This window comes from Cibotium barometz, chromosome 24 (assembly GCF_041138505.1).
Source record: "Cibotium barometz isolate CiBa-2024 chromosome 24, ASM4113850v1, whole genome shotgun sequence".
NCBI lineage: Eukaryota > Viridiplantae > Streptophyta > Polypodiopsida > Cyatheales > Cibotiaceae > Cibotium > Cibotium barometz.
In genome coordinates this window covers 26783716-26803354 of record NC_141069.1, presented here as the reverse complement: position 1 = coordinate 26803354, position 19639 = coordinate 26783716, and the positions used below count along the sequence as shown (strand labels likewise).

Below are 19639 nucleotides of genomic sequence, written 5' to 3'. Positions count from 1 at the left end.
TCTGCTTCTTTGGAATGTGAACATATGCATCACTCCCAAACACATGGAAATGGGAGACATTTGGTTTCTTGCCAAAATACACCTCAAAGGGAGTCATTTGGTACTGAGGTCGTCGGAGAACGGTTGAGGATATGGACAGCCGTAGCCACAGCCTCTCCCCAAAGTGGACGAGGAAAATCACGATGCTCCAACATCGTTCTCGCTATCTCCACCATAGTCCTGTTCTTACGCTCAACTACTCCATTCTCTGAAGGCGAACCTATATTGGCTAGCTCCTGCTTGATGCCATGTTCCGCACAAAACCACACAAATGCATTGGAAGAAAACTCTCCTCCTTTGTTAGCCCTAAGAGTCTTTATCTGCAAGCCAGACTCTTTCTCCACCATCACATGCCACTCCTTGAACCGAGCAAAAGCTTGGTCCTTCTGAGAAAGGAAATAAACCCAAGTGAATTTGCTACAATCATCAACAAGCAGCATAAAATACAAAGAACCTCCCAAGGATGGCCTCTACATAGGTCCACACAAGTCAGTGTCTACCAACTCCAAAGGTTTTGAAGCCCGCCTGGAAGTTTGCTTTGGAAAAGATTCTCTATGCTGCCTACCACGAATGCAAGAACTACAGTGTCCTTGCATGCTGCCAACATCTGGCAAGCCAACCACCATCTGGTCTCGGAAAGCTCGCCGCCGCAGAGCATCCACATTCACGTTGCCAAACCAAAAGTGCCACAAGTCGCCAATCTGAGAGCCTGTAAGAGAGGAAAGTGCTGAGAGTTTGTATATACCGTTCTCCACTCCGCCTTCCCAAACAACTTGGCCTGTCTCTCCGTCCCTTAGAGCAACAGAATGCTCCTCAAACTCCACCCAGAAGCCAGTCTTGCAAACCTCATGCACTGACAATAGATGTGTCATGTGCATCACAGATGCCATGGACATTTCTAGGGCTAGATCCAGAAGAGGCAAGCAGATAAAGATTATGAACCAGTAGAACCAGAAGGTAGGAGCTTCAGGTGTCTCATCTGAGGTGAGCATGGAGCAGGACCAAGTGGGACCATGGAGGATGCAGTCGGTTGGTTCCAGAAGGCTGTCGGCTGACTCCAATAGGAGAAGGGACTGAGGCGCTTCATCAAGGCGGCTGACCAATAATGCTGCTGGCCGACCAGCAGCAGTCGGCCAGTTTCACATGCGCTTTTGGTGTTTATGACAAGGCTGCTGGCCGACCAGCAGTCGGCCAGTTTTTCATGGATCCCAAGGCCTATAAAAGGGCCCCAGAGCTCATTGCTTGAGTCATTCCACCCACTAGGGGTGTGGGTCACTTAGAGGTCCCATAGGGGACAGAATTTAGGGTTAGGAACCTTTTTATGAAGGCAGCCCATGGCTGTACAGATTTGTACCTTTTTTGTACATAGTATATACTGAAATTCCAGCACTTCTCACTCTCTCTCTCTACCTGCGTTTTTGCATCATGGTGCGTTTTTGCATCAGAAGGTCTTCAAGAGTGTTTAGGGCTGAAAGAAGACTACCCATAGCTTCCGCGTGTTACAAGATGAAAACCAAGTGCAGGGATGTAAAGAACACGAGAGGAATGCTTCCCCCTTTGCCATCGGGAATGATCTCCATCCGGCTCTTATATGGTGGAATTGTCACCAATGAAAATGCGTTCACAAGGTCTTGTGAAGGGAGGGTGGGTGGGGAAAAAGAAGAAGAAGAGGCTGCAAATAATATGCAAGGTGGTTGTCCAATGGTGATGGCCGCCTTCTACCTCATCTCCAAGTCCCGTACAGCCCAAACAATCTCTAATCAGCACCTCAAATCAGCAAACCCTCGATGTCGCACTATCTCCAAGCTTCAAGCCACTTGGGGCTCTAATACCATGTCAGAATGCTCAGCGGAAATGAAGACAATTGCTGTAGAGAGCAAGACACAGATGAAAGAGAGAGAGAGAGAGAAGCTGTGTAACTCTGCCATATACACCAAAGAAAATCCCGGAGACTACAATGGGAAGTGTGGGGGCAAGGGGGGCCATTTTATATGGCCCCAGGCTACTGGTCGGCCAGCCTTAAACAGGCCGACAACAGCACGACCAGCCATGGGCAGCCCCCTGACCAGAAAAAGCAAGTCGGCCAGGTGCCTGGATAGGTTGGGTACCTGAGCAAGCAGTCAGTTAGCATCTGGGGATAGCCGACAGCCCTGCCACACCTCCGAAAAATGGGAAAAATACATGGAGAGTGAGGAAAAATGGGAAAACACTAAAACGGGCGGGCACACCCACAATAGAGGCCCTGGTATAGTGTACAGATAGGAGATGATTGCTACTATCCCTCGGGTAAGGCCATGTGGGCTCTACTCATCCGGGTTTGACGAAGCGCTGCCATGCGTCGCCCAAATTCTTGCCTCCCAAGAGGGCAGAGTGAAGCGGAGGTGGTGCCGCTGGCGGAGTGGGGCGGAGGTGGAGCGTTGGGCAATAGAGCCGACAGGGCAGGAGGTGGGCAATGAAGTTGTGGGTGGCAGGTCCCCGGGGAGAGCGACGAGCACGGACAGCAGGTGGCCGCTAGAGATGATGTGCACAACAGGGTTCCAGGAGGGGGCGACATGCTGCAAACAGATGACACGGACCCTAGACAGCTGTCACAATTCTCGAGAGATCTGTGCCATGCGGAAGGATTTCGTGGAGCATGATGGATTCACTCATGTAAGAATTGGTGACTTTAATGAGTGGATAGAGTTGGTGACTCTAAGTCAGTAAGAAGAGTTGGTGACTCTGACTACTGTAGTTATGCATTCATGCAAGGGTTGGTGACCCTAGTGTATGCATAAACTCATGAAAGAGTTGGTGACTCTGTTCAACAAGTATGTTAACTCATGGAAGGGTTGGTGATCCTGGTGAGTTAGCTGGGCTCATGCAAGGGCAATGGCTCTAGTGAGTAAAGCATTTGGATCCAGCATGGGTGTACCCGGATCTCCTTACAGCATATATGGACGCTTTTCAGTTGAGGACAACTGATTAGAAGCTGAGGGGGAAATGTCCCAAGACGGGCATGTGTAATACAGAAAACCAATGGCTCAAATCACATCATACATTCAACATCCATCACAACATGAACATGAATCAATACATCTACCATAGACATCATAAATCACATACACGTTCTGCAACGACATAAGATAATCTTGCACATGACACAGCACTAGGGGCTGAAGTTGGGCCACCCCCCCCCCCCCCCCCCCCCCCTTGAGGTATCTTTATTACCAACAGAGTGTTCTCGTGCCTGGGAGTTCCACTCCTTGGCCAGCACCAGATTTATCCAAATTTGTGGAAAACAAACAGTACAAGCTCTCGGTCACCAACTAGAGCAAGGCAGTCACCAACTGCTCAATAGAGAAAACAAATCCTTGGTCACCACCCAAGGCCAAAGTAGTCACCAACTGCTGTCCAAATAAAGCCAACCCTCGGTCAGCAACGAGGTCCAAAGCAGTCACCAACTACTGTCCCCTGAAACCAAGCCCTTGGTCACGACTCACCAACCTGGGCTTACACAATCACCAACTGTTCCTTGGTTTCACGGCTGTCCACACGATTGTGCAATTCAGCAGCTCCAAATAGGCCCAATACAACACTTAGGCCAATCGTTTTGCTTCCCTTGAAGCTATATTGAAGCCGGGCACAACCTGTATCTATTCCATCTCAAGGAAACCCTTAAGAGTATTGCTGAAATCTGCTGTAAATCAGCACAGCCAGCCAAAAGAGAAAACAATAGAGGAAGTCCACCAGCCCTAGGGAGCCTGTATGCAACTCGACTGGCTCCCTACAGCCTGTAGGCAACTGGGCCAGCACTAGAGAAGAGAGAGAACGTCGGCCAGCCCTACAGCACATGTACAAGGAATTGGCCAATTGTCTTGCAGCAGTAGAAGAAGTCAGCCAGCCACAAAACTCTCCTCTCTACTGTCCAACAGCCTGATGCTCACAACAGAAGAAGTCGACCAACTCCTTTTTGGCTGCCCCTGACTTGTTCCACACACCAAAACTCCCAGAAAAGCAACTCGTGGGTGTCAAAAATAGCCCCCAGGGTCACTTTTAGCAACTTGTGGGTTTTTGGTCCATGCCCGGGTGCCCAAACCTAATAATTGGTCCCGGTTCATTAAAATAGTCCAGCCCGATGTGAACTCTTATAAATTATAAGTTTGTGTGCCCAAACTTTAATGAATATGAACCTGCAACAACCATAGACTTTAGTAAACAAAGAAATAATAATTAAATAAGGTTGAGCGTGCACACTTACCACCGGCAAAATATATAATATTCACGGCCTTAGCCCCAAACAGATGTGCACACGCGCGTCCACGAGGTGTCCAGGCATCCTCAATGCCCATGGACATTCACAGGCAAAATACCATGCAATGTCCAGGCAAACAAAACAAGTCACACATGCAAGTGCACTTCACAGGCAAATGCTTGTGTGCGATGATTTGGATTAAATCTCCCAACTTAACATCGTGTACACAAAAATTGTCGTGACCATGGGCACCACTCATGCTGGATCCAAATGTTGTACTCACTAGAGCCATTGCCCTTGCATGAGCCCAGCTAACTCACTAGGATCACCAACCCTTCCATGAGTTAACACACACTGAACAGAGTCACCAACTCTTTCATGAGTTTATGAGATGCTAGGGTCACCAACCTTGCATGAATGCATGACTACAGTAGTCAGAGTCACCAACTCTTCTTATTGATTTAGAGTCACCAACTCTAATCACTCATTAAAGTCACCAACTCTTAAATGAGTGAATCCATCATGCCCTAGAAAATCCTTCCACATGGCACAGATCTCTGGAGGATTGTGACAGCAGCTCTAGTTACAACTATTCCTTATGACCGGCATTACACAAGCCGTAAGCTCAGTCATCCCATGTCTCTTATACGATAAGCGCATTGCACACCAAATGTTGGGGTTGGGAATGCAGCAAGAGTAGCAATGCACGCACAGCATAGTTGAGAGAAAGGGGGAAACGAAAATGGAAATTTCTAGGAGGGCTGTGTAGAAAAATGGGGGAGAGACAGAGATAAAACTGAAACTGAAACTGAAATGAGAGCATAACTAGAAGGAAACACAAACCATAGACATACCTTGAGATGAGTGTAGACAAGACACAAGATTGATACTTTCATTGATGTGACACCTACAATATATAGGTGAGAAGTACAAGATTGAGTAGACTGACTTATGGGATAAATGTAGAGGTGCCACATGTTACTAGACTCAAGACATAAAGACTCAACTGAAACTAGACTAGAGAAATAGTACACCTAGTGTGCACTTATTTCCAACACCCTCCTTAAGTGGACACTAGGAGGAAGACAAAAAGACAAGACTATGACATGACAAAAGATAAGAACAAGACAGAGAGACTAGACAAGGATTGAGAGACAAGCTAGAAGACAAGATGGACAAGACTAGAAGACAGACATAAAGACTGATAGACTGAGAGACAAGACATGAGAGACAAAAGATCTTGAGACACCCCTCCTCAAGTGATATCCTCATATGGGTCCACAAGGGTAGGGACAAGAGTGGATCATAGACAGACAGAGAGAGAGACAATCAGCCAGTAGAGTGGTCCCACAGAGAGAGAGACTTTCAGATAGACATGAGAGAGACTGACAAATAGAAGATAAATGGGGACATAGACAAAATGCCAAAGACATGTGGGTAACTAATCCACAAAAGATAGGCATATAGACTGATTAAGACAGAGTGTCAGAGACATATGACTGTAAGATCACAACACATAGACAGAGAGACTGACTGATTGTAGATAGACAGAGAGATGGACCTTGATAGATAATCCCTCCTCAAGGCCAATCCTCCTGCTAGAGTGGGTAATGCAGGGGTGCCTCTTGGATAGGGACAAAGATAAGTCCATGTAGACAAATAGACATGATATTACCCCATGATCTACATCATTGGTGATCAATGGTGGTAGATAGCTTGAAAAACATAGATAATTATGAGAGAGATGGGAAGGTCTTACCAGATTTGGCAGTGTCTAATCCCGTACAAGATAGAGAAGTAAATGAAATTCAGAACTGAGATTTTTATTTTTCAAGAGATAGAGAGTAAACTGAAAATAGAACACAGCATACACTTGATTTCTGCTTTAAATTTGCTGCTGCAGGTCTGGCTGGTCCAATGGACAGCTAACCCACATGTGACGATGAAGAGGAAATGGGAAATAACAAAGGGGAAAATGCCTTTTGCACAGATGTTGCAAATCAGGTCCAAAATCAGCATTGGAGTTTACCTTCACAAAAGGAGGTGTTGAGTTGATGTCGAGAAGACCAGAGATCCAAAAATGACGAGTTGTTGCATGAGTTGAATGTCCAGGAGGTCCACGACTTGAGAAGACATGTTGATGAAGAAGAGATTGCGGGGGTAGCTGCTGCATGTGCAGTACTAGAGGACAGGCCGGTAAGCTCAAGTAGAGAGGCGGCAGCACCATGATGAACCCCCGCAGCAGCAAGAAGGAGAAGTCGGGCAGTTGTTGGCACAGATCTGGAGTTGTAAGCTGGAGCAGCAAATGAAGGCGATGACAGGCTGACTGAAATCGCCCTGAGGATGCCATGAGATGAGGCCCAAAACTGACGGCAAGCTGATGTAGAGTAACGCTCAGTTTTTTTTTTTAATGTAGATGGCGGGCAACAAGACAGGAAATGGCGGGCAGATTCCTGAGTGGAATGGCGGGCAGAATGCGAGGCAAAGAAGGATGAAATGGTGCACTGATTTCTGAGTGGAATGGCGGGCAGTAATCAGGGGAAGAATGGCGCAGATCATGTAGGTAAGAATTGCTTCCATGACGGAGAAAAAAAAGGAGATCGGACTCTAAAGACTCAGCGCAGAACAAAAGAGAAATGAAACCTTTAACCCTTAAGAAGCTCCCTGCACATAGGAAAGGAGAAAAAAACACCCTGAGGAAGCAAAACCTAACCCTAAAGGAAGTTGGCTGCTCAGAGCATAATATCCCGAAAAGAAACAGAGCAAATTTACAAAGCTCTAGGCACAGAATACAGGGAAGCAAATCCTCACAAAGAGTAGCGAAAACCGCATCTTGGGGCAGGAAAGGAACTAGGAAAGGCTGGCTCTGATACCATGTAGAAAAATGGGGGAGAGACAGAGATAAAACTGAAACTGAAACTGAAATGAGAGCATAACTAGAAGGAAACACAAACCATAGACATACCTTGAGATGAGTGTAGACAAGACACAAGATTGATACTTTCATTGATGTGACACCTACAATATATAGGTGAGAAGTACAAGATTGAGTAGACTGACTTATGGGATAAATGTAGAGGTGCCACATGGCACTAGACTCAAGACATAAAGACTCAACTGAAACTAGACTAGAGAAATAGTACACCTAGTGTGCACTTATTTCCAACAGGCTGAAACGGAAACTGAAACACCATGCCAGCAAAGAGGGCTGAGGGAGGGGAGGGGCTGAAATTTCATGGTTGTTTGTATAGACATGTGATCACATTATGACATGAGTTTTAACGTTTAAGAGAATAGAAGGGGAATAAAAGGGATATCAGTTTATGTAATGGAATTTTTCTTATACGTTCATGTTGTTCTGCGTGAAAAAAACTCTGAAACGCCTTGTGTAGTGGGAAACGGCAGCCTGAAATGTTTCCCCTGTTGGCTGAAACGTTTCAGCCAGCCGTTTCCCGTCTTCTTTCAGCCCTAAGCACCTTTCATAGGAACATCCTGATGCAACGCAAATAGATAGAGAGAAGAGAGAGAGAGAGATGCCTGTATTCAGTATCATGTCTGTGCAAATTATGTGGTCCTTGGCCTGCCCAAATGACCTTCTAAATCCTATCTATGACCTGCCTCCATGAGGGAGAGAGATCAGAATGATGAATTCTATGCCTAGCTTTATATAGACCCAATACATACTGGTCGGTTGGTTCTGATGTTGGCCTGCTCCACGACTCACACGTGTGGAAGAATCGGATACTGACTGCCTACTGTCCATCCCAAGCTGGTTGGCCTATAAGCAAGGACTAGGTTCCCTAAACGTTCTATTCATCTGCTACCCAAATCAGGGATTAGCTTTGGATCAGCCATGTCCATGTGTGCACATGACATCGATGTAGATTGCTTGACCCTAGATACATCACAGCTCCCCCTGAAGAGGCAATGAAATCCTCCTCGTATCTCTTGGGACATTGGGCATTTGAAAAGATAGTGCTCCACCATCTCGACACCAGCTGATCTTGTTCTCTCTGGCAATGGTCTGTTCTCGCTCAGTCTCCACCCTCAGGTGACGTGACGAGACTCTGATCTTGCTGATCACAATCCTCATGGCATGTGACATGTGTCTGTGAAGATAGGCAGGCTTGTAAATGAAGCCGTCCTCTATGATCCTTCTAAAATGATCCTGGCAGAACTGCATATTTGTGGGAGGCTGGAGTGGATCCATGCATGTGAGGTCGGTCTCTAGTTTGACGAGGTCAGCGCGGCTATATGTCGGTTAATGTCCTATCAGGTGAGAGGTAGTAGAGGTGCATCCAGACTACAGTGGAATGGGGGCATGTGATCCATATGAAGTTGGTGGGAGAGGAATTGTGTAACCCTGACATACCAAACCCTAACATGTTCCGTCTTGACTAGTCATCTAGATGACTCCAATGCTTGTTGGGCGAGCCTGTCTTTGTCCAAGATGTAGATGCGGTATATGAAAGTTGTCGTCTTGAAGAGAGCATCAATTACGAAGGGGGCTGCTTGAAGCTATGAAGAATAATGGGGTGGGACACTGAGGAATTACTCAATCATCCAAGAAAATATCATGACTTGCAATCTCTCTATCTCTTCCTCCCAGTAGGTTTGGTCACCAAAAGGAGGCCCAGTACATCACAGGCTACAGCCATCCCTTAGTGCTAGGCTTCTGAAAATGAGCTTGAAAGCACCGTTGTTTCAAACGAGCCAAAGCCACATACCGCCTCGTTAGGCGAGCCTGGGCTGCCAGGCGCATCGTGAAGTAGGATGCAGAAAAAGTGACTCCTAGGTATACTTAAGATGGGACAGTGTCTACTTGATCCCCTGCATATTTAAAGCACTATCTGGAGACCATGGAGTGTGAGGTGTTGAAGAGCATAACCTTGGTCTGTTAACTGTAAGATCTTGCTTCTGACAAAAGGCGGCCTGCAGTGCCATCAAGTGTCTGTGTAACCCCTTTGCTGAATTTGACATAAGCACTATGTGGTCTGCATAAAGCAGAATGGGTACGAGTGTAACACAGAGTGTGGAGCCTGGCCCACCAAACCAAGTCTATCAATAAAGTTAGAGACCTCATCTATGTAGAGGCCAAAGATTGTGAGAGAGAGAGGGCATCCTTGCTTCACCCGTATGGTGCTAGTGATCACCTCCGACATGCCACCTCGTGCCCTGAGAAAGAAAGAAAGAAAAATATATTAACGTTTTAAAAAGACCTGGAGGGTTTATGAGACCAAAAAGGTAGTACAATGTATCCATGATGAATAGTGGACCAGGGAAAATAAAAAAACTGTACAAAACTAGCTACATGAGCTGAAGTATCCATGTGATGCTACTTGATGACAATGTGTCGTTACAGTGATAAACATCCTCCTCCAGAAAAGAATGCAAAGCAGCCATAGCATCTCCCTTTGTGATGGGAGCTCGCCACGGCGTCGAAGGATATCCTCAAGATACAGCTGCCAGATGGAGGGACGAGGTTGCTAAGTTCTGGGGTATCTGGCTTTGAGAGAGAGAGAGAGAGAGAGAGAGAGAGAGAGAGAGAGAGATTAAGCATCTACTAAAGACCCAACAGGCCTACGAGACCAAAGTGATACAGTAATGTCCATGGCATATCTCATTATGGAATGGAAAATAAAACAGAAACAAAACATAAACATAGCTATCTCACTGGGGTGATACAAAAGTGTCCATGGAAACCCATCATGGAGTACTAGGAACATAGAAACATGAGAGCAGCATCAGCTCCCTGTAGATGGTATACCACTCTCCAAAATATCAAGCATAGGGCTAATGAGTATGGCTAAGCAGTCTCCCTTAGCTATGTCACGTGGAAAGGTAGCTTGATGGTGGTGGAGCATGTCCTGGATCTGGAGCTGATGAGGGGATTGTGGCCGACGGCTGGGAGGCTGGGGCGTCGGGCATGCTGGAGTGCGGAGGCCCGGTCTGAGGTAACTCCTCTCGGGCGAGGTAGGTTCGGAGAAGCTCGAGCTGGGTCCACAAGATCCACTGTATCGGTGTCCTCCATCTCTTGGATCCGGAAGAAACTGGTGATGGTTGGTTGGTGAGGAAGGGGTGGGGGTGGCTGGGGCTGAAGCTCTCTCAAGAAAGTGTCCTTGTCTCTGTGGAGCTCAAGGAGGAAGAGGCCTAGGCAACGCTGGTCCGGGAAGTCAAAGATCCTGGAGAGTGGACCGAATCCCTCACGAAACAGACAGTGAAACCTCCTGTCATGGCCCTGTGAAAATGGAACAGCACAAGTGTGGGCATGGTGGTTGCTGAGTCAAAATATCAAATGATTCACATGTGGGGTGCCCGGATAGAGATAATGATGTGTGGACATCCCTAGGTGTGAAGGGGGGAACTAGAACATTAGTATTTTAATGTTTTTATGAATGGTTTCCCCTAGGCCTTAGTGGCCCCTAGGGAACTTTAATATTTATTAAAGTTGGGGCCCTAAGACAAGTATGGGGAGGGGGCAACTCCACTTTTGGAGTGCATGCCTCTCTCACTTCTTTCTCTCTCTTCTTTTTGGAAAAGCGTGGAGCATACGTGCTGTTGGGAAGCGTGGAAAACAGGAGGGAACTAGTCTACTGCTGCAGAGAAGCCTTGCTGCTGATTTCTGTGTGCTAGAACAGGCCATACAGCATCCGTACAGTCCTGTACGACAGCAGGTACTGTTGCAGGCAAAGGCGGCGGCTGTGGAACAGGTACAGACTGCTACAGGCGGCTGCAGCTGCAGTATTCAGGCAGTACAGGCTGGTACGACTGCAAGTACAGTCCTATACTATTGCAGGTACACTGTACGGTCAGAGCAGGTGCTGGACAGGTGCTGGACAGACCTGGTACAGGCGGCGCTGACTGGCTGAGCAGGTACAGTCGAGTATGAAGACTGGTTGCAGGCAGCGCATGCAAGTACAGTGACACGTGGCCTGTACGGACTGGTACAGTGCAGATTTTCAGGTTTGTATAGTCAGGTACAACACTGAGGTGGATGCAGAGAGGAAGGTACAGACAGGTACACCCATACGTGTGAAGCAGAGTTGTTGAAACAAGTGTGCAAGTAGAGACTGGTACCACTATTTCCTCCGGTGCAGATCCACGAGCTGATTTTGGTAAGCTCTGAATTTGTTCATCTATCTCTCTTTCTATTGCTTTATGTCTGTTGTAGATTTGAGCTATCTGGCCCCTTGTGAGAGGAGGGGATGGCAGATTGAAAAGGGTGGAGACAGAGATTGAACAGTGAATGTATGTTTGTGCTGAGAAGTTGAATCATGTGCATGAGATATGCCAGATGTATGCTCATGGCTGCCCTGCTAAATGGTCTTGGTTGATCAGAGGGAGGCACAGAGTGTTGCTTTGAGACACAGATCTGTGTGCGTGAATCCTCTGTGCTAGGAGGTATTATGGGCTGTCAGATTGGACAGATAGGTGTATTCTCTTGGCTGATTTTGTTGTACTCAGCCTTACATATTTTTGAAATTGAATAAAGAAATACCGCAAGGGGCGCCAAGCTTTGGGGCCAATAGGTGTCGCTTTGTTTTCAGATTTGGGGCACTCTAGCTCCAATCTATTTTGTTTTCATATCTAGACTACAAGTGGAAGGGTGACTGCTAGTCAACCGCACTTTGGTTTCTACTAGAGGCTGGTTTCAAGGTTCTGTTGCCGGGACCATCATCAACTTTTTGAAGGGGGTGAGCTCGTGGTTGCCTCGAGAAAAGTCATCGCTAAAAAATTCAACAAACATGTCTGATACAGAGGATGAGTACTTCTATCATGAAGAGGAAGAGCAAGAGACCTCTCCTGAGAGAGATGTATCTGAGGATATTCATGCAGGAGAACAGGCTGCAGATGTTGAGCAATATGAGGATGTAACACAGCCAGAAGATGTACTTGGTAAAGAGGATGATGATGCTCGGTTTAAAGATCGTTTGGCTGGTGTTATGGATGTATTTATGCAGCTCACACAAAGTGAGAGGTTTGCTGAATTTATGAGATCCCGTACAAAGCCCGAAAAGAAGAAGAAGAAGGTTCGTTCTAAGAATCTTCCTCAGGGTCATAGTGGTGCCATCCCACAGGATCCATCTTTTGGCCAGTTTCCGAACATGCAGCATGCTTATGGAGCAAACTCACAGAGTTCCTTCTTTGGACAGCCATCAATTCCTCAATAGAATATGCATCCAGGTTATTTTGGTGGTGGCTCGGTGTTCCAATCTATGACTGGGGGTTATCCTCAGGGAGGCATGGGTATGCACGGGCCTTTTGGAGCTAATTTTCAGCGTGGTATGCAGTCCGGTATGCAAGGAAATATGTTTGGAGGCATGCAACCTGGAATGCAAGGCAATATGTATGGTGGCATGCAGCCAGGTATGCATAATGGAATGTTTGGAAACATGGCTGGAATGTATGGTATGCCTGGTGTGGGAATGGGTAATGTTGACCCAATGATGGGCATGAATGTTGGGGGCAGCAATCTTGCAAAGCCACTTCCATATGATAATCTAACGCCTATGGGAAAGGCGAAGGATTACAAGGAAGGGGGAGCTGCAGTGAAGTTTGATACATTCAGTGGGGCCAAAGATAAACTTAAAGCACTCACCTTTTTACAGCAGTTTGATGTTGCTTTTTCTGGTGGGAATTACACAGAGTCCTCTAAGGTGAGGAAAGCTGCCACTTTTCTCAAGGGCAATGCTTTGCAGTGGTGGTCTACTCTTCTTTTGCAGGGCATAGCACCCACCACTTGGTACAATTTAAACAGGTTTTCTCTTCTGTATGGCTCACATCTACATTTGAGATGGATGTTATGACCGCATGGCACAAGTTGGATGCTTCAAAATGTGAAAATTTGGAAGATTATAACAAGAAGTTTTGGGAAGCTTTACTCCCAGTGACTTCTTACCATGCAGTGCCTTTGTCTGAGCAGGTAGAGAAGTATTGTTGTGGGCTGTCCAAAGAGGTGCGAGATTATTGTATCAAGACAAGAGTAACGAACATGTCACAGATGATTGAAAATGCTATGACAGCTAATGCGTTACTCACTGGAGGATCATCTGGGTTTAAAGGCAGTAAGAACTTGAGCAAGAAAGCTGAAAAATCTGGGCATGCTTCTCGTGATGCTAAAGGGTCTTCAGAGACGAAGTATAAGAAGTTGCCAATGCCCAAGAGGACTTCTGAGGAAAGACAGGCTTTGAGAGATGCTCGGAAATGTTTTTACTGTACAGAAGAGGGACATATGTCATTTAATTGTCCCAAGAGAAAGTCCCAAAAGGACTCTGACAATAAAGGAGAGCCCAAGTCAAAGAAACCAAAGCCTTCTGCAGGGTTAGTTCCTGATCTTGTGGGGGAACAGCCAAGTGGTGAAGAGACAGAGTTGTGCAGGGCATGGGGCAAAGTGAGAGATCAGAATGCCTTGATATTCTTTGACACAGGTGCTAGAGCCAACTTCATTTCACCAGATTTGGCTGGCCGATTGGGGATCCGTGCAGAGGAGATGGGGCCGTTACATGAGGCTAATATGGCTTGTCCAGGGTATGCAGAACCCGTTACTCCCATCATTGGGAAGCTTCGGCTTCATTTGCAGGGTTATGTGGACAGCGAAGAGTTTTTCATCATGCCTCTTGATGGCTGTGATGTTTTGTTGGGAATGCCATGGTGCCACATAGTACATGCGGTGGTGGATACATATAATAGGAAGATTGCTTTGACTCATAGAGGGAAAGAATATGTTTTGGATGTAAAACTTAAAGGGGAATCTGTTCCTATTGTATCCGCTTCGGCGATTTCATCAGGAATGAAAAAGCATCTTTCCGCGTACTTGATTTATGTAAAGGATGCACAAGATGATGAGTCTAAGTCTAATTTGTCTATGTTAGATAAGGACAGGACTGATTTCTTATGTGGGTTTCAAGATTGTTTTTCCGAGTCATTGCCAAGAGAACTTCCTCCTGAGAGGCCAGAAGATCATGCCATTGATCTAATTCCTGATAGTACTCCACCGAATAGACCGCCGTACCGTGTTAGTGCAGCCCAACAGGAAGAGATTATGAGTTAGGTGCAGGAGCTTTTGAATAAAGGGTTGATACAGCCTAGCTCATCACCCTTTTGCTCACCTGTACTCTTGGTGCAAAAGAAGGATGGTTCTTGGCGCATGTGTATTGACTACCGGGCGCTGAACAAGAACACCATCAAGAATCGATTCCCCATACCGAGGATCAATGACATTTTGGATTGCTTACAGGGCTCCACAGTCTTTAGTCGTATTGACTTGAAAAGCGGATATCATCAGATACGAATTAGACCCGAGGATGTGCATAAGACAACATTCCGAACCACGTTTGGATTGTATGAGTTCTTGGTTATGCCCTTTGGTTTGACAAATGCACCTGCCACATTTAACAGAATGATGGACAAGATTTTCAAGCCTCATAGAGCGTTTGTGGGCACATTCTTTGATGATAAGATTGTGCATTCACAAACGGAGGAAGAGCATAGAAGGCATTTGGCCATTGTGTTTGCAGAACTCAGGAACCATAGGCTGGTTGTTAATGGCAAGAAGAGTGAGTTCTTTTTGCAAGAGATACATTTCTTGGGGCATATTGTGTCTGAGCATGGAGTCCGTATGGATCCAGCAAAGGTGGAAGCAATTCTTAATTGGCCAGATTTGAGGACCGTGCATGATGTACGCAGCTTTCTAGGATTGTGTTCCTATTACAGGCGGTACATACGGTACTTTGCTGAAATTGCTTCGCCTCTTCATGCCTTGACAAAGAAGGCAACTCCGTTTAGATGGACTGATCGGGAAATTACAGCATTCAAAAAGCTCAAAGAAAAGCTTACTTCGGATCCAGTATTGGTGTTACCGGACCTCTGAAAGGCTTTTGTTGTCCAGTGTGATGCATGTGGAAGCAGCATTGGTGCAGTTCTCATGCAAGAGGGACATGTGATAGCCTATGAGAGTAGAATATTGCAAGATGCCGAAAAGCATTTACAGGTTTATGAGAAAGAGATGTTGGCTGTAATTCACGCTCTTTCTACATAGAAACACTACTTGCTTGGGGCTGATTTCACTGTGCAGACAGATCATCAGACCTTGCGTTATTTCCTCACGCAAACTAAGCTTTCAGAGAAGCATATGCGTTGGGCAAACTTTTTGTCTATGTTTCACTTCCAGATTGTGCATGTGGAAGGCAAAAAGAATGTAGTGGCAGATGCTTTATCACGCAAGCCACAGGTCTCTGCAGTTTCACTTGCTTATCATCATGAGCTTGATGAAATGAAAGAGCAGTATGCCCATGATGAGGACTTTGAAAAGTTGTATGATCAGATGTCTGAGGGTTAGCGGCATGAGCACTATACTCTCAGAGATGGATTTTTATTGATGCATGGCAGACTGTGTGTTACCAGGCCATTGCGACTCAAGGTTATGATTGAAAGTCATGCTCCACTGTATGTAGGTCATAGAGGTATTGACGCCACGGTAAAAGCAGTGGAGACTTTCTTTTATTGGCCAACCTTGAGAAGAGATGTTGATGCCTTTGTGAGGCAATGCATCGTATGTCAGAAGGTAAAGTTTGACCGTCAAAAGACACCAGGGTTATTACAGCCTTTACCTATTCCAGATAGACCTTGGGAGAGCATTGCCATGGATTTTATATTTGATCTTCCTCGGACACAAACGGGCAATGATGGCATTTGGACTATCATATGCAGATTCAGTAAGCAGGCTCATTTCATTCCCGTGCGTAAGGCGATCAAAGTGGATCATATGGCGAAGTTGTTCATGGCGAACATCTTCAAATATCATGGCTTGCCTACCTCTATCATTAGTGACCGTGATCCACGGATGACGAGTTTGTTCTGGAGAGGGTTGTTTGACAACATGGGTACAACTCTCAAGTTTTCATCGTCATTTCATCCGCAAATAGATGGTCAGTCAGAAGAGGCTAACTCTACAGTATTGGATCTTCTCAAGTGTTATGTGTGAGAGCACAAGCAACAATGGGAAAAGTTATCTTCCTTTGGTGTAGTTTGCACATAACAACACTGTTTATACCTCGACAGGCAAGGCACCTTTTGAGATTGTGGAAGGAGGGAAGAAGGTACCACCCATTTTGCATACAAAGGATAAGATTTTTGAGGCTGATCAGTATGTGGAGAGTCTGGATGAAGCTTATCGGAGAGTTAAGTTGGCACTCCAAAAAACTCAGCAGAAGCAAAAGAAAGCCGCAAACCGTCACAGACGTGATTTAGAGTTTGCATTGGGTGATTGGGTTCTTTTGCGCTTTGAAAAGGCTAGACTCAAGAAGATGAAGGGTAAAAAGCGCTTATTCCCTAAGTTGAGCATGCGTTATTATGGGCCTTTTCAGGTATTGGAAAAGATTGGTGAGGTAGCCTATCGCTTGAAGCTACCAGATCACTGGAGGATTCACAATGCTTTTCACGTGAGTCTCCTTAGACCTTTCCGTGGGGATGTGCCTGAGGATGTATCGGATGAGGCTCAGCCGGAAGTTGAGGAACTTGATGAGGTTCTGATTCCAGAGCAGATACTGGCACATAAGGAAAGAAAGGTACGAGGGAAAGTTTCCTGTCGCTATCTTGTGAAGTTCAAGAACTATTCACCGATGGATGCGAAGTGGATGGAGGAAGGTGACTTAACAGATTCACCTCAGGTTTTGCAGCTTTATCTCGATGCCTTTGAGTTAGAGCCGACTCTTGTTGTGGCTCATTCAGGCTCAGCAAAGCATGGGTCAGGAGCATTACCTGATGCTCAAGAGGGGGGTAGCACCTCCACTCCCTTGATACAGACAGGCTCAGATGACATCTAGAGGTCGCTTGGTGCAGTTTTTATCTCACCCGAAGGTACTGATGGCTGACAGTACATCTGTTTATGGGACTTCTATGATATATGTGTACTAGTCACCTGGGATTTTGTGGATATGTATGGTTCACAGTGGTATACAACTTGGACTATTACTACGCCATTGGTTTGCAGTGAATGTTGATACATGTGCATGGCTTAGAGAGATTGGGACGCTGATCTTGCCATATTGTATATTTCACTTTGGATATTTTGCTGTATTGCCAGAATGCAATCGAGGACGCTTGCCATTTTTCAAGAGGGGGGTATGTCATGGCCCTGTGAAAATGGAACAGCACAAGTGTGGGCATGGTGGTTGCTGAGTCAAAATATCAAATGATTCACATGTGGGGTGCCCGGACAGAGATAATGATGTGTGGACATCCCTAGGTGTGAAGGGGGGAACTAGAACATTAGTATTTTAATGTTTTTATGAATGGTTTCCCCTAGGCCTTAGTGGCCCCTAGGGAACCTTAATAACTCCACTTTTGGAGTGCATGCCTCTCTCACTTCTTTCTCTCTCTTCTTTTTGGAAAAGCGTGGAGCATACGTGCTGTTGGGAAGCGTGGAAAACAGTAGGGAACTAGTCGATTGCTGCAGAGAAGTTTTGCTGCTGATTTCTGTGTGCTAGAACAGGCCGTACAACATCCGTACAGTCCTGTACGACAGCAGGTATTGCTGCAGGCAAAGGCGGCGGCTGTGGAACAGGTACAGACTGCTACAGGCGGCTGCAGCTGCAGTATTCAGGCAGTACAGGCTGGTACGATTGCAAGTACAGTCTTGTACTACTGCAGGTACACTGTACGGTCAGAGAAGGTGCTGGACAGGTCTGGTACAGGCGGCGTTGACTGGCTGAGCAGGTACAGTCGAGTACGAAGACTGGTTGCAAGCAGCGCATGCAAGTACAGTGACACGTGGCCTGTACGGACTGGTACAGTGCAGATTTTCAGGTCTGTACAGTCAGGTACAGCACTGAGGTGGATGCAGAGAGGAAGGTACAAACAAGTACACCCACACGTGTGAAGCAGAGTTGTTGAAACAAGTGTGCACGTACAGACTGGTACCACTATTTCCTCCGGTGCAGATCCACGAGCTGATTTTGGTAAGCTCTGAATTTGTTCATCTATCTCTCTTTCTATTGCTTTATGTCTGTTACAGATTTGAGCTATCTGGCCCCTTGTGAGAGGAGGGGTATGGCAGATTGAAAAGGGTGGAGACAGAGATTGAACAGTGAACGTATGTTTGTGCTGAGAAGTTGAATCATGTGCATGAGATATGCCAGATGTATGCTCATGGCTGCTCTGCTAAATGGTCTTGGCTGATCAGAGGGAGGCACAGAGTGTTGCTTTGAGACACAGATCTGTGTGCGTGAATCCTCTGTGCTAGGAGGTATTGTGGGCTGTCAGATTGGACATACAGGTGTATTCTCTTGGCTGATTTTGTTGTACTCAGCCTTACATATTTTTGAAATTGAATAAAGAAATACCGCAAGGGGCGCCAAGCTTTGGGGCCAACAGGTGTCGCTTTGTTTTCAGATTTGGGGCACTCTAGCTCCAATCTATTTTGTTTTCATATCTAGACTACAAGTGGAAGGGTGACTGCTAGTCCACCGCACTTTGGTTTCTACCAGAGGCCGGTTTCACCTCCCGCAGATCTCATAGTATACTAGGCAGCGGCATATGCAATGCTCCTCCGTCTCAACCTCTGTGGCATAATCATCAGATCCTCTCCTCTATGGGTCTCCGTATGAGCTTCCCGGCTTTGAAGATGCGCTCAGCTCTACCTGTCTCCACTCTGAGGCGGTGGGATGAAAGCTGTATCTGGCCAATCACAATCCGCATGGCATGGGACATGTGAACACTCAGGTAGCCCGGCTGCTAGATGAATCCATCCTCAGTGAGCGTGAGGAAGTGATCTCTATAGAAGTGCATCTTTGTTGGAAGCTCCGGAGGTGTGATCCATGTGCAATGGGTGTAGAGGCTGAGAAGATCTAACTGGATAACCAAGTTGGTATCCTCGTGAGAGAGCCGGAGAAAAGGGGAGTCCAAACTGTACTGAAGGGGTGGTGGATAATCTGGTGTGGGAGTGATGGTTTGCTGCGGATCATACGGGAGAACATCATGATCCGGGGCCTCTCAACTCGCTGCCAATCGTCATCGGATAAATCTGGCCCGAGAGAGAGAGAGAGAGAGAGAGAGAGAGAGAGAGAGAAGAAAGTAAGTAACATTAACGTCTAGAAAAGACCCCAAAGGTCTATGAGACCTTGAGTGATACAATGATAGCATGGGTATACTGAGCCATGGAAAAATTAACTGAAAGAAAATGAAAAACAACTATTAGTAGTACATATACATGTGGTATCAGCATATTACCCTGTGTATGAGGTAAACTAGCCATGATCAAGTAATGGTAATGCCCGCCTTGGCCAATGATTTGATGTCCAAGAGAGGCCTTTGTGATGGAAACATGTAATGGCGTTAGAGAGAGAGAGAGAGAGAGGAGGCATTTTG

At 46.3% G+C, this 19639-nt stretch overlaps 1 protein-coding gene across 1 annotated transcript in view; it reads left to right on the top strand.

Annotated features, from left to right (window-relative positions):
* The window catches only part of LOC147625095 (uncharacterized), a 71836-nt gene that overhangs the window by 48871 nt on the left and 3326 nt on the right, over positions 1 to 19639 (top strand). The gene's annotated exons all lie outside the window — the stretch shown is intronic.